This window comes from Lycorma delicatula, chromosome 1 (assembly GCF_047948215.1).
Source record: "Lycorma delicatula isolate Av1 chromosome 1, ASM4794821v1, whole genome shotgun sequence".
NCBI classification, from domain to species: domain Eukaryota; kingdom Metazoa; phylum Arthropoda; class Insecta; order Hemiptera; family Fulgoridae; genus Lycorma; species Lycorma delicatula.
Window position 1 is genome coordinate 313,713,975 of NC_134455.1, and position 26,597 is coordinate 313,740,571.

The following is a 26,597-nucleotide window of genomic DNA, read 5'->3' on the forward strand; positions in this document are numbered from 1 at the left end:
AGCCCTGATTTTGCATTCTATAGAAAAGATCTTTCTACCCTTAAAGAAATAGTAGCCGACAGCTTCCGCATTTCCTTTCTTGCTTCGTTTCAGCTATCACTAAACTGATGAAGAAATTACAGTTATGTAGTGTATTATTTTGTTTTAAAGGTATTTTAATCTATATTTTGACTAATGTTAATATTAACAAAAAGACAAATTAGCAATAAAGACATGTGAAATATATAAAAGTAGATCTTTAGAAGAAAGTAAAATTAATCATCCAAAAATGATAACCGGCTTTTTTACATCTTATTTTATTTCTCTCACTGATCTTTTGCATGTATGTTTGTGTGTGTACGTGCATGTGAGCACAATTGTTTCCTTGAATATTACTATTAATAAAATCAAAGTAATTTTTAATAATTGCAGCGATATCATAATGTGCTCGTAATAATTTTATAAACTATTTTCGTTGTTACAACGCTATTGAAAGCAGTTATAACATTACTCTTTATGGTTGTACCTTATCTGGCTATGTTAACACATAAATTATATTATTAAATTATCGACTGAAAATTAAATTCCTTCGTTACTTTATTTAACTGCTTCTGAATAATTTAATCGTGACTTTATTTGGCAAATGACTAAAAATTGTGTGTTTTTTTACTTCTGACTTAATCTGTAAACAAAAAAAAAAATACAAAAATTATTTTATAAAATAATTTGTTGATAAAGTGAGCATAATAAAACTTTCATATATTTCTACCTTTTTAAATAAGAAAAGAAAACTAGTGTGCCATTTTGATATTTACGGAAAATATTGCTTATTGTAAAAATTACACTTTTTTCCGATTCAAGTACAGTGAAGGGCTAATATTTTTAAATAATAATTATTCTTTACGTGAAATGGCTAGTGATGTTGTGTTATAATCACAGATTGGAATAATGATTAATTGAATAACACCAACTTTTATACATATTTTATCTTGCACAGGAGAACTATCTGGAATTTTCTGTCATTTACATTTACTACAAAATGAGAAGACGTTTGATTTCAATTTTTAGTTATCCAAATCTAATTCTTTGTAATTATTTAAGCGAATTCGCTTAAATATTTTGCATTTCCAAAAAAAACGGAATTATTTTTCTCGCATTATATTTTTTTTTATATAACCATAAAAAATTATGTTTTTTTTTTTTTTATAAATTGTATTACAAAGAACGTTTGTTACTTATACGCTTATTGTTTATTACATAAAAATACTTAATTTCTCTAAAACGATATGATCAGTTTTAATAAAAAATGTAATATGATTATGAAAATGCAGAAAAATAATTTTTTTTTAATGTATCTTTGATTCCTGTGGTTAAGAAAAACAATGAAAAAAAGCAACACTTTAATACTAATTGCTCGAACTACCTGTCTGGTACTTTTCTCACGAATGGGAGCTTCATATAAATTCATATCACTTTTGAAGTATTTATTTCGACAATTTTTTTATTGACTTATTTTTGTTGTTTAGTCATGGAGTTTTTAATTCACAAAGTTCTATTTTTAGCGGTACCCTTGTCATAAGTCACGATATTTACCTACTTACATAAACTGCCAAATAAATTTTAACTGTAAATCAATCTAAAATAATGTAAGATTATGTTGATATTGAGGCAATATCATCATTCCACTCTATTGAGCATTTACGGAGAGGGATCGATTCAGTTCACATAAGCAACTAGATCAACTGTTAAATTTTAGTTGCGCACCAGTTGACACTTACAGCTTTCCAAACAACTGGCCTGCCATTATTCGCTTATTGACTATTTTAGAATAAGTGTGACAGTTTATTTAAAAAAAATTTTAACTTTTCCTATTATAACTATGTCTTATGTCTTACTGAATATTTAAATAAGTTTTTTTTAAATTTTAAAAAGAAAATTAATGATAAAATTATTATCTAACTCGGTTATGTAAAATTTTAAAACGTAGAAAAGAATATATGTTGGGAAGTTATTCCAAACTTGGAAAAATGATCAAGAGCAAAAGTTTCTTTTGTTTTTAATTTTGCTATCAATTTCCTTTACTTACCTTTTTCTTCATCCTTCTGTAACAACGATACAAGACATGCTTCATGTTCTTCAAAAGTACTTTGATTTATTTTATCTTCAGCTTTAATTTATTTATACCAACTTTTGATGACAATAACAGATCTTTTTTTATGAAATATTATTGGACCCTGTTATGATATTTATTTTTTTCTTTTTATTTACATTATAAATATAAAATTAAAAAGTTTCATTATGTTTTACTTAAGTTGGTAATCTTCCACTTAAAATTAATCCACATTTATTCTGGGGGGAGGGAAATAGATTATGAAATTTATGTTCCCAACATAAAAGTTAACTCTTTTTAAATAAATAAGTATTTTTAATTACAAATACAGAGCTGATGGATTATTTTCTTTTTACCTGACTACGTCCATGGAGGGTGTTAATTTATTTAATTGTAGTGCATGTTTGTTTGTTCCCTTCTGTTACTGTACTGATCTAACCAATAACAACCAACCTTTGGGTGTACTCAGCAAAAGGAAGCAGGAATGCATCGCAGCTAGCAGATATATGCGTTACACGCATGTACCTTATCAGTCATTAACATTTAAATTTCTATTTAAATATCACGTTTCTAAACAAAAAAAAGAAAAAAAAATATTTCAGTATCGAAAAAGACGACTAATATATGAATGGTAAAATTATGAAGCTATAAAAAAGTCTTAAATAACATAAATAATAAAAAACAAAACACCCGACTATTAATTGTATACCTCAATCTATAATAAAGAATATAAAAATGGTTAAAGAAGTTTTTCTTTCTACTATTACAGGCATTTTTTCAGGATAGAATAATTTAGTCAGTGATGTGAAATTTGATATTGATGTAGTCGGATGCCTGTGTAAACTATATGAGATAATGACTTTAACGGATCCACTTTATTGAAGCACCCGAATACAACATAAAATGTAGAAGTAATATTAAATTTCACATGTAATTACTGTATCCTGAAAAAGTTTCTGTAAGAAAAGAAAGAGAAACTTGTTTCACCATTTTTCATTCGTTTTTCATTATTTTAGGTAGATATGTACAATTAGTAGTCGGGTTTTTTGTTTTTTACTTCCTTGTATTAAGTAAAGGAAATAAAAAACAAAAGGATTGCAAAAAATTTGTTTTTCAAATTTCAACGGAAATATCCATTTTGACCATCCCTGAATCTATTTTGACGTGACGTCAAAATAGTAAATAATTTTATGGCGTGACGTCTACACGGACGTATGTATCTCACATAACTCAAAAACTATTAGTCGTAGGATGCTGATTTTTTGGATTTAGGACTGCTGTTACATATAGTTGTGCATCTCCCGTTTTAATTGTAATCGATTGAACCAAAAGTGTCCAAAAAGCCCAAAATCCAAAAAAAAAGATTTTGGAATTTTCCTTAACTGCGGTAATAAGCCCTCATTGAGAGCTTTTCAGCGATATATCATAAGTGGTATTTACTTTCATTGATTCCATAGTTATAGCCAAATTAAATTTTAGTTAATGAAATATTTGGATCTTATGGGAAGGCACATTGGTTCAATTCATATTTCATTTTTTTTTTAACTTTTTTTTAAATTTAAATATGTTAAATTATCGTAAAAAATACGATAATTAATAATTCAATAATAACAATAAACAAAAAATATGAAAAAAATATCAGAAGTTATTAATGAAATAAAATCTTATCTAATTTTAAAAATGTGTATATGTAATTTAATAGGCGTGCAAGGAAGCCATGTGGTGTTCACATCAGATTTTTAATAAATATTTTATTAAACGTAGTATAGATTCATGTTGTATTATAATACACCTTGGTTTTTAAAAAAAAATGGTGGATTACCTCTTTGAACTGTTTAACATAATGAAGAGCGTGTAATAACTGTACATATTAAACAGTATACGAATTGGCCAGTAGCCTATACTCCTCCACCGGGTGAATTTGAAGTCATTTCCTGTATTAGTCATTTGTAACCAGCATTTTCAAATTACGTTTGAATAGCATTCTGAAGCCACTCCTCTCAATTAGTTTCAAACGATTCTCTTTCATTTCGACTTTATTATCATGATTTTTTTTTTCATCTACATAGTTGGTTCGAAACTAGTTTTTAATAAAATACATTCTCTGCTACAGAGAACGATGTTAACAATAGTTAAATAATGTTGATGACGTATCCTTATTTAGAGTTTTGCAGTTTATTATCTCCGCATATAAAATACATTTATAGTTCGTTAGGTACACAAATGAATACGCATTTTTATATGCATATTTCATTTGCTTTTAAAATTTAGAAACTGTAATATTTGATAAAAATTGTATTTAATTCTTTATGAAAATGTGAATTAAATATGAATCACTTAATGGAAAAACTGAATTCTATACTTCACTAAAACTTTTCATTTTTGCGCTAATTTAATGGGCTTATTTGAAGCCTTTTGGGCTCCCAAACCTTTTGGGATAATGGAAAAATAGTTATTAGTTATATCCAATTTATTTCCTGTTTTTCAGTTGTACTGTTACATAACTTGTTTAAGATACTTATGTAAAGAAATTATAGCTTAATGATATTATTGAACAAAGTTTATTGTTGTTAAAGAAATAAAACAATTATAGATATTGTTAAAATAAATTATTGATGCGAAGAATGAATAATCTTATAATAAATGTTATTGAAAACTTGCCAAATGAAAGAATCCCTGATTTAAAGTTATGTAATACAATAAAAAATAATAAACTGCGGGTACTGGTGTTTAATCTAGTTATAAATTCTGTGTCCGGGTTAGGTAAAACAAATAAAAATATCGACTGATCTTGTTATCAGAATGCCATGCGGAATATAACATGGAATTTTAAATAATCAAATGAATTGAACTGCATCCAAATTTATGTAAATGATGTTTTCTGTAAGAGTGAATAAGATTGTTTGGTTTTGAAAATATTTTTAATATAGCAGAGGAGAAGAGTATAATTAGGGAAATGTAAAATTAAAATAGAACATGAATTTGGAGAAAGTTAAGGTAGAATGGCCTGAAGTGATTCAAGGAATGTCCTACTTGCTTTACAACCATTGTCAAATTATTCTGTGGCAGATAATGTTGTCAATAATCAATGAATTAATAGAAATGCCATAGGTCAAAGGAAGGAACTTAGGATTTTTTTCTACTTCCAAAAGCACAGTCGCTTATGGAAAGTAGTTAAAGAAGAATATAAAAAATTATCCAAACGAATCCTTTTCATATGACGGTTCTGTAGATTATTTTGGCATTTCTTAATCTAATTTAATTGTTTTCTGGAATGTAGATGTAGGCAATTTAAATCCCTTGGATATTGGTCAAATTAAGTTATTATTTACAGTGTCATGTTATTTATTTTCAGAAGACATATTGTATCTTGTAATCAGTGTTTAGATATATTCTTTACATATTTATAGAATTGTGATCTCTTTTTTGCTTACCCTAGCCACAAGAGAAAAAAATCAACAAAAATTACTGAAGGTCTGGCCGTTTTGATTAATAAGAATAAATTGTTTAAAATGTTACAAGTGGTAATCTTTAATTTATGGTTACTTATTAAAATTATTATACATGATGTTCAAATTTTATTGTAAGACTTTGATTAGAAAAAAATTGTAGTTTATGCTGAACTTCTTTTTTATGTACTATATTTTTAGTTACAGAAGTAAAGTTTTTTCTCTTTTTATTATTATACGATAATATTATATTATTAGTAAACTAGTCATCTGAGGTTCTAATCCTAGTAAAATTTAGTTGCTTTTATATGGATTTGAATACTAGACAGTGGATTATGGTGTACTTTGGTGGTTGAGGTTCTATTAACCACACATCCCAGGTTGGCCTGAGTCTATACAATACTACATCTCATTTACACATTATAGATATCATCCTCTTGTTATTGGGTCATGGAGGGGTTGGTTATTGTACACTAACTGAATAGAGTGTAACATAAACATTAGGAATATAAATATATTGTTATTATATTAAATTAACACTGCAAGAAAAAACAATATAAAAAAAAATGTTTATTAAATTTTTCTATTTATTTTTTAAATGGGCATCGACTGCTTTGGTCATTTTGCCCTATGATAATTGAAATTTGGAGCGTATGAAAAATGGCATGTCTGACTGGGAATCAAACCCGGACCCACATCTTAAAGGCTCTTTCTTTTTCTTTTTAGCCTCCGGAACCGGTGTAAGGTATTACTTCAGAGGATGAATGAGCATGATATGTATGAATGTAAGTGAAGTGTAGTCTTGTGCAGTCTCCGGTCTACCATTCCTGAAATGAGTGGTTAATTAAAACCACACCACCAAAAGAATAGCGATATCCACAGTCTAGTATTCAAATCCCTGTAAAACATACTAAGATTTGAACCTTAGAATTCTCGACTTCGAAATCAGCTGATTTGCGATGACGAGTTCACTACTATACCAACCCGGTGAAAGGCTGAGACTCTCCCACTCCACTACGAAGATCAGGTATTAGGAGAAATTATTATATTTTTTAATAGATTTTTCTTTAATTTACCGATGATATATTTCGGTACTTACGTATTAACGCCACCGCAGCTACAGCTTTAGGTTATGTTGACTTCGTGTACTGACAAATCGTACGTATATCAAAATAACCTAACTAAATATAACCTACGCTCGCTTCACCCGCTAACCTCGGTACTTACGTAATAATTAACGCCACTGCAGCTACAGCTTATTTAAAAATAAAGTAGTCAATCGTATTTCGGTGGATTAACATTAAGTGGATTTCGGTGTTATAACATTAAGGTTATATTATTAATAAGTTGTATATATTATGGATATGTAATGTTAATTATAAGAGGTTAATACGCTGCGGTGGAGTTAATACGTAAGTACCTATGATTCAATAAGGAATTAAGGAAAAAAATATATTTTTGGCTAAAATTTATCCTCCTAAAATTTATCCTAAAAATAGGATAAATACGATTTTTGCAATGTGTTTGTCATGTTTTCGAATATTATTCCGTCTATACGCAGATTCATAATTTCAGTCATTAACAAGAATGAAAATGATTTGCAAATGAAAGAAGAATTTTCATTAAAACTGCTGGAAACCAAGACGTCTATTAGAAATTTAAAATTTTGTAAAGACTTGTTATCTATACCCAGCTGTTCTGCAGTCTAGTGCTGTGAAGTGACTGTACTCTTTTCTAACAGACGGTCAATATTCTTGTGGGTATTAATGGAAATTCTTTTTTCCTTTATAACCCTTTTCCTACTCTTTGGTCAAATGAAATAATTAAAATTTTATTTACTTTATTACTGCAAAAAACGCATTTTTCTCTCTTTGTAAATAAAATTCATCTCAATTTTTAGCTAAAGGACTGGTAAATTTAAAAAGTAAGAAATTTAAACTATCAAAATTCTGGCCGATAGAAAAATAAAGAAACTTAAATGACAAAAAATCGTTTATATATTATTAATATCGTTAATATATTAAAAAAAAACACAAATCTAAAATGAAACCTCAAAAAAATGTTGTGAACAATTAAATTGGAATATAAGGAAACATGCTGAAAACGACTACAAATTAACAGTAATTTACTATAAATGCTTCAAATAAGCTGAAATTAGAGTAAAATAATGAAAGAAGATTTCATTTATTTTAATGAAATAATATTTTTTCGTAAAAAATATTATTTATTAGGTGTGTTTAACAAATAATCTGTTCAGAAATTAGTAATTTCAAGACCAAGATTGAAATTTTATGCTGGAATAAAATTTGCTTTATAGAGTACTGGGTAGCCCGTGATAGTCTTACTTAACACAATATTCGAATTACATCTTATTTCTCACAGAGGCCAAAAAAGGTAAAGATTTACCTTGTTTAATTATGTGTTTGTTTAATCATTGGTAGATTTTTACTTTTTTCGATTACTTTATATTTTTTTTAGTGGGGATTGACCGGAAAAAGTATGGAATTATTAACTTGTTGGCGCTGGTCGCAACACTTTGATATTAAGAAATACTGATTTACCGATTTGTCAAAGATTTTATCATAAGTTAAATAAAATATTTAGTTAATTATTTTTTAATTCTTAATATATTTTTGAGTGCTCAGGGATACAGAGTAGCTGGACCGAAGGTGCAACCATATCGGAGAGGTATCTGTTGAAAGCCAGACTAAGGAATAATTCCTGAAAGAGGGCAGCAGATCTTTCAATAGTTGTTAGGGGCGTGAGTCATAATTACTTAAACGGCCATATCAACATCACTCAGAACTCTGAGTACTGCGCAGCTGAAAGCAATGGAAAACTACAGCTGCTTTTTTTCCAAGAAAATGTGGCTCTCTGCATTTTCATATAGCAATGATGGAGGCACCTTCCTTGGTAAAATATTCCGGAGGTAAACAAGTCCCCCGTTCGGATCACCGGGTGGGGACTACTAAGGAAGGGGTCACCAGAAAATTAAAAAATAACATTCTACGAGTCAGAGCATGGAATGTTAGAAGTTTAAAAAAGGTTGGTAGGCTAGAAAATTTAAAAAGGGAAATGGATAGGATAAGTGTGGATGCAGTAGGAATTAGTGAGGTTCGGTGGGAAGAGGAAGGCGACTTTTGGTCAGGTGATTTTAGAATAATTAACTCAGTTTCAAATAATGGGCACGCAGGAGTAGGTTTCATAATGAACAAGAAGATAGGGAGGAGAGTGGAGTATTTCAAAACGCATAGCGATAGAATCATTGTAATAAGGATAAAATCAAAACCTAAAGCGACAACGATTGTTAACGTCTATATGCCTACAAGCGCCCATGATGATGATGACGTAGAGTGTGTATACGAAGAGATTGATGAAGCAATTAAACATAAAAGGAGATGAAAATTTAATAATAGTTGGAGATTGGAATGCAAGCATTGGAAAAGGCAAGGAAGGAAATATAGTGGGTGAATACGGGCTGGGCAAAAGGAATGAAAGAGGGGACCGACTTATAGAGTTTTGCACGAAGTATAATTTAGTAATTGCCAACACCCAATTTAAAAATCATAATAGAAGAATATACACTTGGAAAAAGCCAGGCGATACTGCAAGGTATCAGATAGATTGCTTAACCAGAAATCAACTCGTTGACTGCAAAACTTACCCTGGAGCAGACATTGATAGCGACCATAATTTGGTGATAATGAAATGTAGATTGGGGTTTAAAAACCTGAAGCAAAGGTGTCAGATGAATTTGTGGAATTTAGAGAAGCTTGAAGAAGAGGAGGTAAAGAAGATTTTCGAGGAGGACATCGCAAGAAGTCTGAGTAAAAAAGATAAGATAGAAAATGTAGAGGGAGAATGTTAAAAAGGAAATTCTTAAATCAGCACCAGTGAACTTAGGCGGAACAAAGAAAACTGGTAGAAAACCTTGATTTCAGACGATGTATTGAAGCTGATGGATGAAAGTAGAAAATATAAGAATGCTAGAGATGAAGAAAGTAAAAGGAACTATTGACAATCAAGATATACTATAAACAGGAAGTGCAAACTAGCGAAAGAAGAGTGGATTAGAGAAAAGTGTTCAGAAGTGGAAAGAGAATTGAACATTGGTAAAATAGACGGAGCATACAGGAAAGTTAAGGAAAATTTTGGGGTACATAAATTAAAATCTAATAATGTGTTAAACAAAGATGGTACACCAATATATAATACGAAAGGTAAAGTCGATAGATGGGTGAAATATATTGAAGAGTTATACGGAGGAAACGAATTAGAAAATAGTGTTATAGAGGAAGTTGAGGAGGATGAAATGGGAGAAACAATACTGAGATCTGAATTTAAGAAAACATTAAAAGATTTAAATGGCAGAAAGGCTCCTGGAATAGACGGAATACCTGTAGAATTACTGCGCAGTGCAGGTGAGGAAGCGATTGATAGATTATAAAAACTGGTGTGTAATATTTATGAAAACGGGGAATTTCCGACTTCAAAAAAAGTGTTATAGTCATGATACCAAAGAAAGCAGGGGCAGATAAATGTGAAGAATAGAGAACAATTTGTTTAACTAGTTATGCATCAAAAATCTTAACTAGAATTCTATACAGAAGAATTGAGAGGAGAGTGGAAGATGTGTTAGGAGAAGACCAATTTGGTTTCAGGAAAAATATAGGGACAAGGGAAGCAATTTTAAGCCTCAGATTAATAGTAGAAGGAAGATTAAAGAAAAAAAACCCAACATATTTGGGGTTTATAGACGTAGAAAAGGCATTCGATAACGTAGACTGTAATAAAACGTTCAGCATTTTAAAAAAATTAGGGTTCAAATACAGAGATAGAAGAACAATTGCTAACTTGTACAGGAACCAAACAGCAACAGTAATAATTGAAGAACATAAGAAAGAAGCCGTAATAAGAAAGGGAGTCCGACAAGGATGTTCCCTATCACCGTTACTTTTTAATCTTTACATGGAACTAGCAGTTAATGATGTTAAAGAACAATTTAGATTCGGAGTAACAGTACAAGGTGAAAAGATAAAGATGCTACGATTTGCTGATGATATAGTAATTCTAGCCGAGAGTGAAAAGGATTTAGAAGAAACAATGAACGGCATAGATGAAGTCCTACGCAAGAACTATCGCATGAAAATAAATAATAACAAAACAAAAGTAATGAAATGTAGTAGAAATACAAAGATGGACCACTGAATGTGAAAATAGGAGGAGAAAAGATTATGGGGGTAGAAGAATTTTGTTATTTGGGAAGTAGAATTACTAAAGATGGAGGAAGCAGGAGCGATATAAAATGCCGAATAGCACAAGCTAAACGAGCCTTCAGTAAGAAATATAATTTGTTTACATCAAAAATTAATTCGAATGATATAGGAGAATGTTAAAAATCAGATGGGTGGATAAAGTGACAAATGAAGAGGTATTGCGGAAAATAGATGAAGAAAGAAGCATTTGGAAAAATATAGTTAAAAGAAGAGACAGATTTATAGGCCACATACTAAGGCATCCTGGAATAGTCGTTTTAATATTGGAAGGACAGGTTGAAGGAAAAAATTGGGTAGGCAGACCACGTTTGGAATATATAAAACAAATTCTTAGGGATGTAAGATGTAGAGGGTATACTGAAATGAAACGACTAGCACTAGATAGGGAATCTTGGAGAGCTGCATCAAACCAGTCAAATGACTGAAGACATATATTTTACATCTTAATTGTTTTCTAAAAGCCTTTTCTCTCTCTTCATATAAGAGGTAAGAGGTTAATCATATTTGTAGTGTTATTCCTTTTTTTAAATTGAGATTAAAGGTTTTTCTATTTTTGTTACCTTATTTCTATTATGGAGGGTTTTATTTTTTACCCAAAATTTTTTTTTTATGCTTTGAAGGAAGCTGTGAAGGGAAATTTTTAGAGAGGAAGTCGAACTCGGTTTTTTCCTTTATAGAGTAGCGGGTCGCCCGTGATAGTCTTACTGAACACAATATTCGAATTACATCTTATTTATCACAGGGAAAAAAAGGTAAAAATATAGGACATAAAATGATTTATAAATTTAAATGGTTTAAATCATTGCTGGTTAGAATTTTAGAATATTTTGAATGATTAATTTTTTTTCATGAACACTTTATATGTGTATGTTGTAATTGTGATAGTCCATTTTTACAGAAATTATATATATATATATATATATATATATATATATGTCGGAGAGGCGAGGAGATTTGTCATGGATTCAACGTTTTGTGTTTCGCTCATTTTTATTATTACAAGTGGAGAATATATAAGATTATAATAAAGTTCAATTAATAAAAATGAGTAGATAACTCGTACAATGAAATAATTACAAATGATAATTATCACTTATCAATAACTCAGTAGTACACGAATTATAATATAAGATTAATTTAATTTAGAATTCAAATAATATTAAAACAACTTGCGATAGACCGAGGCTCAGGGAAATAACGAATTCGCGATCACCAGGACGTCTGTTCGATCTGGGTTCCAAAGCAAGACTGCCTTTTCTCAATATTCTCAAATAATATGCCTACTGCATATTTCCTTTTCCTTATTAATTTTATGATACCCCTATCGTCCTGGGATCCCGACTACGTTGACAACCATGTGCCTACCTAGGCCTAAGCCTACCGCAATAAAACAATTTAAACCTTATTTTACAAAATATTACAAGTAATAGTACATTTCTTAAAACTACTAAAAATACAGATATTCTAAAGAATATTCTCATCGTTTTGTCGGAAGATACTCCACTGTACTTTATTCTCCGACATATATATAAATTTAATATCTATATAGTACAACAAAAAACATGTTTTTAGTTTACTTTAATATTGTAATTTTTCATATAAAAGTAGAATATTTGCATAAACTGCTGTATTACTTTACAATAAATATTACTTTCAAATGCCTTTCCGTAAACAGTTTTCTTTGTTTTTCAACGAAGAAAAAGGAAAGGAATTTTAAATTAGTCGAACTGATTTATTCAACTTAAACTTTCTGCTCTTTAGTCTTTGAGTAGAAAACTGTTTTGTTTCATTATTTGTAATGCCATTTACACTCATACAAAATAGTAATAATGTTAATAATATATAGCCCTTCAGATATTATTTTGTAAAATGTTAGCTATTATTCATAAGTTACCTTTGTAAATAAAACAGTAATAATTTCAAATTGCGTTCTTCCATATTTTTCTGAGTGATGCTGTGCTGACTTATTAATGTAATATTCATGTTCTTAGTACAAGTGTGTTAGAAGATTAAACAATTGAAACTCAATATTTAATTTATTTAGAAGTTTCTTTAATGTGCTTATTGCGTTTATAGTTCTTGGTAAATTAATGAATCGGCGAAGTATGTGGTAATTTTGACCTCAGTAACTGTTAATATAAAAAATAGTTATTTTTATCTAATATTAACTTTAATTTTTCGTAATATCCATTGTTCTTTTCATTTTATCCATTTTATTAACTATTTTAATTTTTGTTTTCTAATGAGTTCTCTAACTTCTTACATGTGAGGGTATTCAAACTGATTTGATAGTGTTTAGTCGGTATCACAAACAGTTTGCAGTCTATTCTTCAAGACTTGTACTTTTAAATGGCGAAAAGTTTTAGACTAAAAATTGTGTAAAAATTGTTTAAACTTATTCGAAATACTTTTTCTTGTCCATTTCAAGTTCATTTCGAAAAAATAGCGAAAAATAGAGCGTGCTGGCGCAGTAGTCGTGGAGGGGGACGCGGTTCGCGGCAGTCTCTCGCAAATAAAGCTGAATTCGTAACTTCAAATCGGCGGAGTATGAAAAAATCGCTCTATCGGCGAATTTTGGACGGATCGAGACCATTTTTAGGAAAAATATGTGCGTCTCTCTAAAAATGATCGAACAATAGAGCACGCTCTATTTTTTCGAGATGGACCTGAAATGAACACGAAAAAGTTCTTAAAAGCCAAAATAATTACAGCTGCCTGAAAAGTCTTTTTATAAACAAATTATAATATCTCAGCAAAGAATAAACCATTTTTATTCTGAATCACTCATTGAATTCGAAATTCCAAGAGCTAACTTGTAACACAATCAAAATAGTAAAAAGTAATTTTTGCAATAAACATTGGCTTTGCAAATATGGTCATTTTTAATAGTGTTTAGGTTTTTAGCAGTAACTAATTAACGAAATTCAACGTTTAAGGGCTTAAATTATAGGTACTGTGTAATGGTCCACAACTGTTATTCAGAACCTTTTCGCTTAGAAAGTTTACCTTGGCCTATAAAATTGAACAACCGATTTTCACCACCTTGACCTGAACGGCCGCCATTTTGTCCGGTTAGCGAAACTTTTGTCCAGTTCCATACCAAAAAATTATATCCACCCTAATTTAGAATTCCAGATACTTCCCTAAACTCTACTCATTTTTTAGCAAAAAAATCCCTATTGACTGGACTATATGGTTTAACATTCATTTGGTAGTCCCTAACCGCATTCTCTACTTCATTGCTTGATGAATCCCTAATCATATTAACAATGTTGTCTCTGATTAATCTGTGACAAGCCGCTCTACGAGGGTCTCTACTAGAGTTAGTAAGTTGCCCTCGTTTCCTGTTGTTTGGAGTGCTACTGTTCATAAGTGTTGTTTCGCCCTCACCATTATGAACACAGCTGTTCCATTTCCATAATAACGATATAAGCAACGTACGATTATGTTAAGTACTATAAGCGATCAGGACCTTAAAGTATTTGTTGAAAGTAATATTCCTGTTGAATTATTTCTAATACAATATTGATTCCAGTCCTAATTCAAAGTTAACAGTAGGTACACTAATTACACAGTTTTATGTAAAATTGTATAATTAAACCAACACTAACATATCAATCTTTATCCTATACAATCAGCTGACGTCTTTTAATTTACCATTTTAATATACTTAATATTTTTGTCTGTTTAGTATAATTTATCATTTTTTAGTTAACCGTTTAATACCGTTATATTTCCATTAGTGATTCTAAGAAACAATTTTATGAGATTTCCCAATTTTTTCTTGATCTAGTTATGAGTTTGTATTAGTTTTAGTTAGTAGTTTTTTCTTGATCAGCTATTAGTTGTGTTTGATTCTAGGAATGAAATTACACGATTCAGTGCAAGACTTAGATATTTCAGTTTTTCGTTTGAACGATTCTTTTTTCAGTAATAATATTTATAGATTTTAGGGTTATATTTATGTGGTATCCTTAAGGCGCATTCTTAAATACAATTACCTATTGAATCTTTCGATTTAGTGTTGGTTTAATTGTAGTATAATAATCGTATCAGAACGTAATAGCCTACGAAAGAAAACGAGTGATTTTAATTCAAATACGCTAGTCCCACTATATATTTGCGTGAGGTTTTATACTAAAAACCTTTTGCTACGTGTACATTAACCGGCATGCACATTTTTTTTACACAGCTGTTATATATGTTACGGCTAAATTTGATTAATCCGGTGGTTATGCATAATTACCGGTAAATTTGATTAATCACCTCCTGTGTTGGAGAATAAGATCAGTAATTTGTATATTTAACGTTATCAAACGAGTTTAGCGAGCGAAGCGAGCGTAGATTAGGTTAGCGTAGCTTAGGTTCGTATATGATACTAGATAGTGGATACCGGTGTTCTTTGGTGGTTTTTTTTTTTCAGCCGGGACTAGGTCTTCTCACTTGCCCGGCTCAAATCAGGGGTCCCCCAAGGAGGCTCCCTAACCGGGTCTCGGTCTTTATTTGCCTGCCTCAAATCAGAGGTACACCACCGGGACCTCCGATCGGGACTCCTCGGTCTTTACTCTACTCACCCCAGAAGTCTCCCTCACTTATCGAAAGTGCGACACCTAAGCATCGCATTCCTCATGAACGGGGCTATCCAGCCACACCCTACACTACCCCACTAGGTAACATCCTCTTCCTCTTCAACTCCCTCTATCGCCTTCCTTTTCAGAATATTACCCACCATCTTACCAATTAGGTTAAAGTTTCTGGTGCTATGCAACATTGCCTCTATCACATTATCTGGTGTTATGGCACCAACAATAGCCAGCACTTCCCTCCTAGCCTCCTCTCAGTTCTTTGGTGGTTGGGTTTCAATTAACCACACATCTCAGAAATGGTCGACCTGAGACTGTGCAAGACTAGACTTCATTTATATTCATACATATCATCCTCTGAAGTAATACCTTAACGGTGGTACCGGAGGCTAAACAGAAAAAGAAAAAGGACTTCTGTATGGAAAATAAGAGGTTTTTTCTTTTCGCCCATTTCATTGTATAGTTTAGCAAAGATACTGCGTAAATTGCAACAAGAATTATTTTAATCGGATTAATAGGAAAAAGGTTATGCGCAAACATTAAAATATACATGGGACGAATACACAACCTCCTTTTTTGAAGTCGGTTGAAAAGATATTTAGGTTTAATATCGTAGTGTACTGCATATTTTTTTTAACATAAATGATGATAATTTGTAAATATTTTAAATAAGTAATGAATATTTAATCTGAATGTAAATGATTGGGGTGCCTTAATTGTTAATGTTATTCTTGTTGGCCATTACTGTCTACTCAACCCATTAAAAATACATGTTGTTAATTGTTAATGTTATTTTTGTCGGCCATTACTGTCTGTCTGCCAAACCAATTAAAAATACATGTGTAACTTACGTGATGCAAGTTTTTTAATTTCAGAATTTTCACTTCATCGACCACTAGACAAATTAATTATTAAAGAGATTATTATTTATAAATCTTAGAAAGAATTATTTTGTGACTAATATATATTCTTTAAACGTTCTATAAATTCAGTCAAACGTAATAAAAACGAGTGTTTATTATGTACATTTCTTTTTTATTTTTATATTTAACCATTCGTGAAAACATTAAGTCTCCCATTCTAGGTAGCTTTTTTTTTAATTATACTTGTTCTCATTTTTTCAGGTGCAAATTATTGCATCTGTAAAAAGGATATTTCTTGAGATTATTTATAAAATTAGATAATTTTTTTTTTGTCTTCAGTCATTTGACTGGTTTGATGCAGCTCTCCAAGATTCCCTATCTAGTGCTAGTCGTTTCATTTCAGTATACCCTCTACATCCTACATCCCTAACAATTTGTTTTACATATTCCAAACGTGGCCTGCCTACACAATTTTTTTCTTATACCTGTCCTTCCAATATTAAAGCGACTATTCCAGGATGCCTTAATATGTGGCCTATAAGTCTGTCTCTTCTTTTAACTATATTTTTCCAAATGCTTCTTTCTTCATCTATTTGCCGCAATACCTCTTCATTTGTCACTTTATCCACCCATCTGATTTTTAACATTCTCCTATAGCACCACATTTCAAAAGCTACTAATCTTTTCTTCTCAGATACTCCGATTGTCCAAGTTTCACTTCCATATAAAGCGACACTCCAAACATACACTTTCAAAAATCTTTTTATTACATTTAAATTAATTTTTGATGTAAACAAATTATATTTCTTACTGAAGGCTCGTTTAGCTTGTGCTATTCGGCATTTTATATCGCTCCTGCTTCGTCCATCTTTAGTAATTCTACTTCCCAAATAACAAAATTCTTCTACCTCCATAATCTTTTCTCCTCCTATTTTCACATTCAGTGGTCCATCTTTGTTATTTGTACTACATTTCATTACTTTTGTTTTGTTCTTGTTTATTTTCATGCGATAGTTCTTGCGTAGGACTTCATCTATGCCGTTCATTGTTTCTTCTAAATCCTTTTTACTCTCGGCTAGAATTATTAAATCATCAACAAATCGTAGCATCTTTATCTTTTCACCTTGTGTTGTTACTCCGAATCTAAATTGTTCTTTAACATCATTAACTGCTAGTTCCATGTAAAGATTAAAAAGTAACGGAGATAGGGAACATCCTTGTCGGACTCGCTTTCTTATTACGACTTCTTTGTTATGTTCTTCAATTGTTACTGTTGCTGTTTGGTTCCTGTACATGTTAGCAATTGTTTTTCTATCTCTGTATTTGAACCCTAATTTTTTTAAAATGCTGAACATTTTATTCCAGTCTACGTTAACGAATGCCTTTTCTAGGTCTATAAACGCCAAGTATGTAGGTTTGTTTTTCTTTAATCTTCCTTCTACTATTAATCTGAGGCCTAAAATTGCTTCCCTTGTCCCGATACGTTTCCTGAAACCAAATTGGTCTTCTCCTAACACTTCCTCCACTCTCCTCTCAATTCTTCTGTATAGAATTCTAGTTAAGATTTTTGATGCATGACTAGTTAAACTAATTGTTCTGTATTCTTCACATTTATCTGCCCCTGCTTTCTTTGGTATCATTACTATAACACTTTTTTTGGAGTCTGACGGAAATTCCCCTTTTTCATAAATATTACACACCAGTTTGTATAATCTATCAATCGCTTCCTCACCTGCACTGCGCAGTAATCTACAGGTATTCCGTCTATTCCAGGAGCCTTTCTGCCATTTAAAATTAGATAAAAGTGTCTGAAATTGTATGGCTGTAAAATGTAATCCACGTAATAAATGTCGCTTGCTTCCATAATAAAGATAGGAAGAGATAGTAAAATCAACAAGTTAGTGTGCCTCTTTCTTTCATCACAAACACGCGCGCGCGCACATACATATACATACACAAATATGTACATTCTGTATATAATATTGTATATATCTAGCAATAGGTTTGAGAAACCGTTAAGTTATTGTGAAACAAAAATTTAAATTATATGATTTTTTTAATTTATTGAATATATGTGTATGATTATGCACTTACTTATTTTATCTTTATGAATTACATGTTTATTTTATGACCTTTTATTGGCTGAATTATTTTATTTACAATCATCTTCTGCGTTGAAGCTCTAAGTAAGTCGTATGGCAGGCTATTGCTTGAAATAAGATCATCCAATAAAATACTCAACAAGTACAAAAACAATTAATATTAATAAATACATATAAATACTAGTATCTACAACATAACATAATATTTTATAGTGTCCTTGAATATAGTTAAATATCTTCATACCATTAATCATGTCGGGTACGTAAATAGATCATAAATAAAACAATAACTTTAAATTGAACAGAAATAAATGAAACATTAACTTAAGATAACCATAGAAAAATAATAAAAGTAAGCATCCATGAATTTTAATAAAAAAAAAAAATAATAATAACTACAAGTGTGGTATCTACAACAAACCGAATCATCGTAACGGTCAATCAACCAGAACAAGCACAAGTTTTGAAGATCATCGTTATCTGCGATATTTTCTTTTACAATCTATTGTTACTTCATACAGAGTTGTGATATGTAATATATCTTTGAAAATACATTTCCTCCACTCGCATCTGGATTTTCACCCGAGCAATCTCGGAGACGTAAGTGACGAACACGGTGAACGTTTCCACCAAGACATTTAAGTGATGGAAACCCACTATAATGGAAATGAAATACTAACATGCTAGCCAATTACTGTTGGATATTAATTCGGGATGTGCCTGGGGCTATTTATAAAAGAAAAATATCACTGAAATCATTCTAACACAGGCATGGCCATGCAAAATTATAATTTTTTTTAGATTTTAACTATATTTTCTCTTATTTTTTTTTTTTAAGCGTAATGTATTTAAAACTAAGGGTGATAGAATAATCGTATTTTCAAATCTGTAATGTACGAAAAAACAATTCAAGGAATGTAATCACTCTTATAGAAACATTAAAGTTTTTTTCTTTTTTCTACCAGTGTAATTAGTCTCTAATAATGAAAGTTGCTGTAGAAGTCGATAAATGAATTATAAATTAGATTTTGTGGGGGGGTGAAGTAGGAAATCTGCACAATTAAAAAAAGAATTTTTTTTACAAAATAACTTAATTTTAAATTATTACATATTATTTAAATTGTATACAAAAAAAATGTATTATTCAAATAATTCAAAAATCATATAAAATCTTTGAATTATTACAATAAAGAGTACATAGATAATTCATGTTTATAATTTTTATACAAAATTGAATTTTCTTTAATTTTTCTACTGTTTAATTTCACTAAAAATCAAAAGGAAGAATATCAGTAAACATAGAAAATAATATCATTTGTGAACGAGTGAATCATACTTTTTCAATCTGGCAGAACAATTATTTATCTAATTGTTAGCTGTAAATTCTGCATTTTCGTAACCATATGGAACGATCCATGAAATTGTTTCATTAATAATTTTGCGCTCTTATATTAACATAAAAATAAATAGAAACGCATTAACAGGAATAAATTACATAAAATGTTAAGGCTTCACGGAGAAAATAAGTTCTTACGGTTCGTGTATATCATGTAACATTGTATTAAACAAAATGAAAAGTTAATCTCTAAATGTAAATTAGAGGTCGACCGAATTGAACATGTGCACCTGACACTAAACGCCCGAGCGCCTCTTCCGATCTATGACAATCTTTCAGTATGTTCCGTGCAATATTAAAAATAGTTTTTTAATAATAAATTGTATACATTTCTATTATTTGGCCATTATATAACAATATGTTTTAATAAGAAATTTTTATTTTAAATTTGTAACTTGAACAAGCTTTATCTGTTAATTTATTTATTCTACGGATATATTTAGCAACATAGATTTTTATTATAGTTTATTATATACATTATAAATTATCATTGGTAATAATATTCAGAAATGTTTATACTTTCCATAACAATGAATACTAAACCCACACTCTCTCTCTCGTTCACACACACACACACACACACACACACACACACACACACACACACACACACACACACACACACACACACACACACACACACACACACACACACACACACACACACACAAACAGAGTGAGTGAGAGACGTATGTATGCAGAGGTTATATACAGATATAATAATATATAAGATATAATAATAATAATAATGTTATATATATAAACACAATTTATAAATTTGGATAAACGTAGTTCTAAAATGTGTTGACAATTGATTTATACAACCAACGCAGTAATGTTAAGGTAGTCTTATTTCAATAGGTACTCATTGTCCTTAAATACGTTCTGTTGTCAGTACAATAATGTTGTCAAATAAAAGCTTTAACAAAAATTATTTTCTATTTAAAAGTAATGCTCTTTCTTATTGTATTACCACAAGCTTGTATGATGACCATCGTTGTCATTCGGTAACCGAGATGTACAAATAGTTCCGAGATTCTGGAGCCCATCTGAACAAAGATGTTTTGTAAATAAAAATGTAATCATTAAAACACACAAATAATGATTGAAATGATGGCCTTTAATACTTCTGAAGATTAATTTAAGTATTATATTATTCTATTCATAAAATATTCCATTTTTTTTATCTTCAGTTACTATAGAATTCTATTTAGAAAATCCTACGATTAGGTAGTTGTAGGACAACAGTAGAATCAACATTTTGTCTTACAACATTTTTCAGAAAGAAAATACAAACAGTTGAAACGATTTCCTCTTCAATGAACTTTTTTTCCCGTAGTACAGAAAATGAGTGTAAATTTTGATAAAATTCATGTTACCTTAAGATCGCACAACAATACACTCATAAACGAAAAGTCGAGCAATTGTTAAAAACCTTTTTCATTCCATTTGTTAAAACATATACTTGATAAATAAATTAGTTCTAATGTATACATTAATTATAGAAGCAATGAACGCCAAATCATGCAACTTTTATTGTTTAATTTGATTATTAACGGATTCTATCCCTCTTTATTATAATTTTATATGAATTAGATGATTTTTTTTAGAAAAATAGTCTATACGCCATTAAAAGAAATTCAGTGATGGTTGTTGAAGTTTAATAAAGCTATTAGACAATGTTGGCTCATAGCCCGACCTCAGTTTAACCCAAAGACCGATGGTGTAGGTAGCAGTAAAGGAAGACAGCAGCAGCAGCAGCAATTCGCTAACCCCTTGGGAGAAAGATCTTATTTCGTCTCTCTGATTCTCTCTCTCTATCTTTCTGTTATCGTAGTGTCCGTGCCGCCGCCTACCGTTCATAGTACAGAACAACTTCTTCCTTTCTGACATGTAATGCCACCTCAAAAACGTCTGCCACTTTTGAAAAATCCGTTTATTTCTTACAACAGTTGAACAAAGTTTAATATAACAGTTGAAGGAAAACTTTTAAGGTAAAACTATTTAAGCTTTTTATAATCTTAAAAATTTTGTTTATTTAAAATTTTATCAAGAAAAAGTTATTTATGTTTAAATTTTGTTGGAATAAAAAAAATATGTCTTAATTGAAACATTTACTCAAAGTTCATTTACTAATTCTATATTCCATTTTTAATATAGTTTATGCTTTGACGTTTAATCTATTTAATAATATCTAATTATAGTACCACAAAATAATTAGATTAATAGAGAAAAAATTGGTGTGTGTATAAAATCATTTATAAATAAGGTTTTTGAACTGAATAAGATTTTTAATCTTTTCCTGTTAATTTAATAAATTATTTCACCTGGAGACGTAAAACTATCTTTGTTTTTGGTTTTAATAGATTTTGTTTTTATTATAGTACGTATCTATGTGTATAGATAATTTTGTAAAATGATAGATAATGTTTAAAATTATATTATCACACAAAATATACAATACTTCAAAAATATAAAAATGTATTCTAAATACCATTTATTGTATAAACTTAAGTTAAAAGTAGCTATACACAGTGTTTTAAAACATACCTCCTGTGATTTAAGAAGTGGTTCTTGAAAAATTATTCGTAAGAGTATAAATTTTATTTACCCTATTTACATTAATTAAAAGTTATAATTTTTTTACCTTACAAAAAAGTAATGTTGATTACAAAAATGGTTAATAATCTACTTTGCTTGGAATAATTTCATTTTTAAATATTTTAACATCATTCATTTGCATTACTAGCTTAGGTCCATTTAAAATCCAATGCCTGAATAGAAAAATACTGAGTAAAATAAAAGAAGGTAATAAGAAAAACACGATTACAGTTCGTGTTAACCATCAATGGTTGTTAAATATAAATAGTTAAAATAAAGTTCACTTCATAATAATCTTGATTTTTTTTTAACGAAAAAATATAGTGTAACAATAAATAATGAGTTTTTATAGAATATTGTCTATTTATTCATGAAATAAACCATAATACACAGAAATTCGTTAGAAATATTACCTATTTTGTAATGAAACTGTAGGGAAGGAAAATCCCTTATTGTATAAACTTAAGTTAAAAGTAGCTATACACACTGTTTTAAAGCATGACAAGCAGGGTTCGAATTTCGGTAAGGCATGGCATTTTTCGTATGCTACACAATTCCATTTCTATATTCCTACGTACAAGCTTTTCGAATCATCTCTCGTAATTAATTAATTCATCTTAATTCATCAACCCTAAAAAAAAATATATATATAACTAGCTGTACCCTGCTACGCCTCGCTGTGGCACAGCGAAGTTTCTGCGACATTTATCAATTGATCGTTTCTTCGATGGAGAACAATATCTCTAGGTTGCAACTGATCTCCGACTAAGACAATTGCTACTTCGTCTATAGTTGGGGCATTATATCTCCAGACATGTTATCCAGCGGGCGTTTTGTCTGCATGAATGACAATCTTGTGGGTATCTGATGGCATCATAACAATTGCCGTTTTGAACAAACGCAGCAAATTGTTCCTTTAGTGAAGGAGCTTCTGTAGCTGCGAAATAATGGATCTACTTAGCGAGGTATGTATTCCACAACGTGCATCGACTTCACCAATGAAGTACATTTGAAGGAATTTATGGTCACTATCTGGGAACGGGAGCAAGGAGCCAGCTTTGTGATATATTTGCCCTTTGATTTTAAAAGTTGGCATGAATTGAGTCGTCACGATTTCCGCACCAAATGACGTCATTTGGAAGCAAGAGTTATATTTCCTGATGTTCGATAGGAAATTCTTCGATTCAGCGGTAGATCCAGCAAGTAGAGTTTTCAATGGCTCTGGTGGTGCATCAAGTTGAGGCAATTTGATTTTTTCGCCAGCGCAACACATCCCTTTCGTTTCATTATTAAACTTTAGAGCCTGGTAGTAGGTACAGACATGACTCATCTGGCCAATGACAACATGCCGACTTGAACTATAATCAACAGCTGGATGTACCGGAACGCAAGACGATTGTATTGCAGATTCAGATCAGCTGTTCTTTGGGTTCGTGTTTCAGCTATCCTCACCCTGTCGCGTTCATTCCGTTGAGAACGAACCAAATCTGTTGCTGTAGAACGCGACTGACGTGCTCGCAATCGTGCATCCTCAAGCCTGACTGCTCGTCTTTCTGCCGGTTCCACGTTACGTATCTGGATAGTGCTTGGTCTGTTCCTCTCTCGTACGGATGCCCGCTCTTCCTCAGTCATATTCGAAATCCGTCTTCTTGATCCTTCTGTGTGGGGAGTGCGACGGCCCAAATTCGATTATCTGCGAGGCATTATTTCGGCTTTCACTGGAATAGAAGGAAGTGATAAGATTATAACCTCTTATGGTGCTCACAGATCTACGTTGAAAACCATTACAGAAAGGACAAAAAGTATAATAACGAAAAATTTTCATTCTGAAAAGGCCAAAAAAATTTATTTAAACTTTTTTCACCTATCTCTCATGGTTCTCATAGCTGCAGCTCGACAACAATGAGACACAGGACAGACAGTATTGAAAAGTGGCTAAAAATTAATAATATTAACTAAATACATGAATTTAAATAAATAAGTAAAATATTAGTTAAATGAAATATTTAATAATTATAAAAAATTAATATATTTTCTGACCATCTCTCATATAAAACATAACCTCTACTTACGATTTGGTGAAAGGCGCAGCTCAATCACGACACGATCACACAAAAGTACCCCGATTAAAGTGAATATTTAATTCAGATTGTATAATAATCTGAATCAGATGCAAGTGGATACGTTTTTTTTGTTTTTTTGTTGTTAATAAACAATGTAATTGGGAACAGGTATTGTTTCACATGTGACTGCGGTTGTCGTTAGCTAGTATGCAGAGTGTTCCCCTCGCTACCGGCAGATGGCGCGGTCACTGGTACACAGCTGACCGTTAAAAAACTGTTTTCTCGCGGTCGCGGGTATGTGACTGATGCGAAAAATAGATGAAACAATCTTTGATGCGGGTTATATATCGTGCTAAAATTTGAGCTCAATCGGTGCAGAACATTTTGAGTTTTTGAATCGTACACAAACGAACTTAACATTTTTATATATAAAGATTTGTGGGCTGCGAAAAAAAGCCCTTAAGTCGTGCGAAAAAACACATCATTTTAAATGCTTACAAAACCAGAGTAAGTAATGCTTACAAATTACAGAATAATCAAACGGCGTTTTCAGATGTTAATAAACTGCTAACGTAAGTAGAAGTTGTGCTGCTTCAGTGTACAACGTGATTCTCGAGTATGAATCTACTAATGAATTACCGTCTCCAAAGAAAACAAAACCCCGCAGGTCAATTGAGAAAAAGGTGAGATTTTGATGAAAACGCGATTCGTAAAAAAATTTCACGAATTTGAATTATTTAGAAATAGTTTAGCGGTGTATTATGTCCTTTGGAAGAGAATTCGGTTATTGTCTTATTGTCTTCGACAACGCTTCTTATCATTAAACGAAAAGAATTCCAGCCTGTTATAGAAAAACAATGATATCAAAATGTGACTTAGTTCAAAAGGAATAATTTTTGAAGAGGTTTAAGTTAATGTTCAATCATTGCAAAGGGTTTCGCGTATTAAAAGTAATTATAGTCCGTATAAAATTGGGTTGACACACAACGCCATATTGGTAAGTCGTGTTTTTATTCGGCTCCTAACGAATATGTTTGCCAGCCTCCGTGGCGGGAGTGGTAACGTCTCGGACTTTAATCCGGTGGTTCCGAGTTCGAATCCCGGTCAGGCATGGCATTTTCATACGCTATAAACCATTCATATCATCATCTGAAGCAATCCATAACGGTGGTTTCGGAGGTTAGAAAAAACAAATAAAAAAAGAATACTTAGTTGTGTGGTTTCAGTGTTACTATTTGTGAATTTTGTTCTTTGCTTTTACATAGCAAAGAACGCTAAATGACCAAAAAACGATTGTTTGGTCATATATATGTATAAAAATAACCTAACAAAGGAATTTTTGGTCATTATGTATTTTTTGGTATTATTTTTTGTGTATTTGGTTATTTCGACTTTTTTTGTTTCCATAGTCTTAAGTCTATCTGGGCTATAAGAAAGTTGGGTGTTTTAATTTATTTACTGTAAGTAAATAAATTAGTAACTGTAAGTTAATAAATTCTTGGTGGCTTTTCTTTTTGTTTTGGTGTTTTTTTAAAAAATAAAATACAGATGTTTTAGCTGTTAAATATAATTCAACGAAATTTGTTACTTAATCAGTTGTGATTTTGTTTACATTGGCAACGGCCATACGGGCTCTTTGTGATTGGTCGTTGTGTTTGACAGCGGCCATCTTGCATTGATCTGATTGGTTTTCCTTTGTTTACATTTCCATCTGATTTATTAGCCTCTTAATTATTAAAAAACTGTTTTCTCGCGATTTTTTGTAACACAATAATAACACAAAATTACGAAATATTTTTCTCAATTTGATCGCAGCACGAACAGTCGGGACAAACTAAAATTAAAATAGAATATTATTGAATATTCGATACTGCGATGGTAACGCAGTCTGCCGGATCCAATGTAAAACATTCCAAAATCAACAACTACTTATAAATAAAAACTTAATTAAAAAAACATTTTCCAGTGGACCAAATTGTGAATCTAAATCATTCTCGAATCCCCTTGAACACACACAAAAAATTTCTTTAAAATCGGTCCAGCCGTTTAGGAGGAGTTCAGTGACATACACACGCACACAAGAAATATATATATAAAGATTTGGTGCTCTCAGAAGTCTAAGGATTGACAGTTAAAAAAACAGAAGTATACAAATTACAATTTTGTAGTTGAGAG

At 30.9% G+C, this 26,597-nt stretch overlaps 1 protein-coding gene across 3 annotated transcripts in view; it reads left to right on the top strand.

Annotated features, from left to right (window-relative positions):
* Positions 1 to 26,597, top strand: part of LOC142334011 (uncharacterized) — a 270,898-nt gene that overhangs the window by 96,440 nt on the left and 147,861 nt on the right. Inside the window, exon 1 of one of the 3 annotated variants that reach the window (XM_075381687.1) lies at positions 21,613 to 21,752. The exons of the other annotated variants lie outside the window; for them this stretch is intronic. The gene's annotated coding sequence lies outside the window, so the exon portion shown is untranslated. Of the gene's footprint in view, positions 1 to 21,612; positions 21,753 to 26,597 lie in introns of those variants that run through there. 3 annotated transcript variants of the gene reach the window in all.